The sequence below is a fragment of the Triticum dicoccoides genome, chromosome 7B, assembly GCF_002162155.2.
Source record: "Triticum dicoccoides isolate Atlit2015 ecotype Zavitan chromosome 7B, WEW_v2.0, whole genome shotgun sequence".
Lineage (NCBI taxonomy): Eukaryota > Viridiplantae > Streptophyta > Magnoliopsida > Poales > Poaceae > Triticum > Triticum dicoccoides.
The window spans coordinates 142,507,070-142,511,231 of NC_041393.1; positions in this window are offsets into that span (position 1 = coordinate 142,507,070).

Here is a 4,162-nt window from a genome sequence, read left to right on the forward strand (position 1 = left end):
CCAAAAGTTGCAGTTTTTAATTTTTTAAGTTGAAGTGGAGTTTTGGCACAAGTTTAACAATCACAATACATATCAAGCAAGCATGCAAAGAGTATATGAGCAACGGAAAGTAAAGCATGCAACTTGCAAGAATGTAAAGGGATGGGATTGGAGTGTGCAAATGCAATTTGGAAACACGGAGATTTTTGAGCCGTGGTTCCGATAGGTGGTGCTATCGTACACCCACGTTGATGGAGACTTCAACCCACGAAGGGTAACGGCTGCGCGAGTCCATGGAAGGCTCCACCCAAGAAGGGTCCACGAAGAAGCAACCTTGTCTATCCCACCATGGCCGTCGCCCACGAAGGACTTGCCTCACTAGCGGTAGATCTTCACGAAGTAGGCGATCTCCTTGCCCTTACAAACTCCTTGGTTCAACTCCACAATCTTGTCGGAGGCTCCCAAGTGACACCTAGCCAATCTAGGAGACACCACTCTCCAAGAAGTAACAAATGGTGTGTTGATTATGAACTCCTTGCTCTTGTGCTTCAAATGATAGTCTCCCCAACACTCAACTCTCTCTCACAGGATTTGGATTTGGTGGAAAGAAGATTTGAGTGGAAAGCAACTTGGGGAAGGCTAGAGATCAAGATTCATATGGTAGGAATGGAATATCTTGGCCTCAACACAAGTGTAGGTGGTTCTCTCTCAGAAAATGTAAGTTGGAAGTGTAGGTTCGTTCTAACGGCTCTCTCCACGAATGAAGAGGAGGTGGAGGGGTATATATAGCCTCCACACAAAATCTAACTGTTACAAAGAACTTGCCAATCTCGGTGGGACCGAATTGAGAAACTCGGTCGGACCGATTCAGCAAATCTAGTGTCCGTTAGGATTTTCGGTGGGACCGACATGCAACTCGGTAGAACCGATATGGTTAGGTTTAGGGCATAACGTAATCTCGGTGAGACCGATTACACAAACTCGGTGAGACCAACTTTGGTAATAAGCTAACCAGAGAGTTGGTCAGGTAAGCTCGGTGGGACCGATTCGCTCATCTCGGTGAGACCGAAATGTTACGAAAGGGACATAGAGAGTTTACATTGCAATCTCGGTGGGACCGATCACTCATCTCGGTGGGACCAAGATGTTACGAAGGGAAACAGAGAGATTAAAATCCCATCTCGGTGAGACCGAGATCCCTATCGGTGAGACCGATTTGCCTAGGGTTTGTGGCAGTGGCTATGACATCTGAACTCGGTGGCGCCAGATAGAAAGAATCGGTGGGGCCGAGTTTAACTTTAGGTTTAGGTCATATGTGGATGTGAGAAAGTAGTTGAGGGCTTTGGAGCATATCACTAAGCATCTTGAGCAAGCAACCATTAAGCAACACCTCATCCCTCCTTGATAGCATTGGCTTTTCCTATAGACTCAATGTGATCTTGTATCACTAAAATAGAAAATGTAGAGTCTTGAGCTTGGAGCTTGAGCCAATACTTTGTCCTTAGCATCTTGAAGGGGTTCCACATCCTCTAGTCCATGCCACTTCATTGTTGAATTATCTGAAACATACTAGGTAAAAGTGTTAGTCCAACAAGAGATATGTTGACATTAATTACCAAAATCACCTAGGGAGCACTTGTGCTTTCAATCTCCCCCTTTTTGGTAATTGATGACAACATACATCAAAGCTTTAGATAAAGATATAGAGAATAACAAGTAAAGCTTTGGAAAGACATGTAACATGCATAGGCTCCCCCTACATGTATGCAAACATGTGAATCTGGAATATAGGAGCATGTGAATGCATAAATATGATAGAGTAAGCAATGTGTTACATGTATCTAGGCTATATGCATCAGAGCAAAAGAAGTGAATATGGGAAATGTACCTTCATGCTCATGAGTCCTTCTTGCAAACAATATGTACATCAACAAGAATTTCTCATACACATGACTGTGATGCATATACTTACCTTGTGGTCTTTAGTTGGCTTAGGATGGAGTGAACCTGCGTAAACAAGGTTAGATAACACAGATACACCTACTAGCCAGAGCAAACAAAAGAAACCACAAGAGTACCAAGACTGGGATGACAGGTAGAGTGAGTACTAAGTACCACATTGGATATAGACATGTCCCCAAAGGTAAAGATGTGCAATGAATTCAAGGATTTCCTTCCCTTAGATGTCTTGCTCCCCCTGAATCTAGCATGGGATACTGGGACAAGATAGGGAACAAAAAATCAGAGCAAAATTAGAGCTCAAAGAAAATAAATAGAGCTAATGCAGACAAATAAATATGAACATGTCTTTCCCCTCTCGAAGACATGTGACTTCTCTCCTCTTGAACACCAAGCATCTTGGGTCCTTGAAAATTACTCTTTCTCCCCTTGAGTATTCTCTCCCCCTATGGATATGATTAAGCTTTGATGTGATCTCTCTCCCCCTTTGACATCAATTTCCAAGAAGGGTTCTTCTGGATATTGGTCACGATGGGTTTGGTCCTTGAGTCACGGAACAAAGCGGTAAGTTAAATGTGATGCTTGTAGAGGACAAGATTCATTGAGTGAAGCTGGTTCAAAAGTAATGCAGGAACAAGTGGCAAAATGTCTTTCCTGTAGTGAAATTGGTGGCACCAGGTTTTATGCTTCAGTTACACCGAAAGTATTCCGTTAAACCGAAAACAACAGACCGGTGTGACCGAGTTCATCATAGAGAAAACACTTGTCACCTCAGCTCACTAGACAAGTAAGATCTCACAAGGATTTGCAAGGAATTGGATGCAGGGAATGCAGAACAGAAAATAAAAGAGAGGAGACTTAAAAGAAGTCTAGATGAAGTGTTTTTTTGAAAGGGGAAACAAATATGCATGAGACAAATGCAAGAGCACAGAAGAGAACACAAGAGAACTTCATCTAGAATTGGTCGGCGACAAAGTCACCTATGTTAGAGTATATTGACTTAGGAGTCAAGTGAGATCACTTGATCATAGGTCATACTCATTGTTTAAGATCAAAATGGGGTTACCACTTTTCGTTTAAGCATCTTGATGTATTCACATCTTATCGAGTTGCTTTGACTCATGACTTGGAGTAAAGCTTCTCTAAGATGGAATAATGTACCTTGGGTGGTGGTGTTGATCGTAATCATGTAGTTGAACTTATGTGGGTTGCTCAAAGTTGATGTAGCTCATCAAGAGTTGGGAGCACCACTTGGAATTTGAGTTCATCTACCTACATGAGTTAGTGTTTGCAAGGAAGAGCACTTGTGTATCCAAAGTGACAATCATGAATTTCAATAATAAATTTGTCAAAGGATATGTTTGAATGGTTTCGTGCTTCCTCGTCTTCAACCACCATTATGTAGAGACTTGGTGATGTAGAGATCGCTCAAGATGTGAGTGAGTTGTGATCTCATAGATTTAGATTCATCCAAGTTCCTACAAGGGTTAGATAACATGCAAGGTGCAAATATAACCAAGACATAAGATTATCATCATAAGAAAAATATCAAGGATTAGTCATAGTCTCATGTCTTGCATGTATCAAATGGAGTTCCTACTCCAAGTTTGAAGCATCAATGATGTTCAATTCACCTCTTAACCTGCAAAACACTTTCTCATCAAGTGGTTTAGTGAATATATCCGCTAATTGCTTTTCGGTGCGAACATGCTTAAGATTAATGTCCCCTTTGGCAACATGATCTCGAATGAAATGATGATGCACTTCAATATGCTTAGTTCGAGAATGTTGCACGGGATTGTGAGCAATATTGATAGCACTTTCATTGTCACAAAGTAATGGAACATGTTTCACATATATCCCATAATATTTAAGAGTTTGGGTCATCCAAAGTAATTGAGCACAACATGAACCAGCGGCAATGTATTCTGCTTCGGCGGTGGACAAGGATACCGAGTTTTGTTTCTTGGAAGACCAAGATACAAGAGATCTACCGAGAAATTGACAAGTACCCAAAGTGGACTTTCTATCAACCTTGTCACCGGCATAGTCCGAGTCGAAGTAGCCAACAAGATCGAAAGAGGCCCTCTTTGGATACCAAATGCAAAAGTTTGGTGTATGGATTAAGTATCTCACTATCGTTTTCACAGCCTTAAGATGACATTCTTTAGGGGCGGCTTGATATCGTGCACACATGCACACACTTAGCATAATATCGGGACAT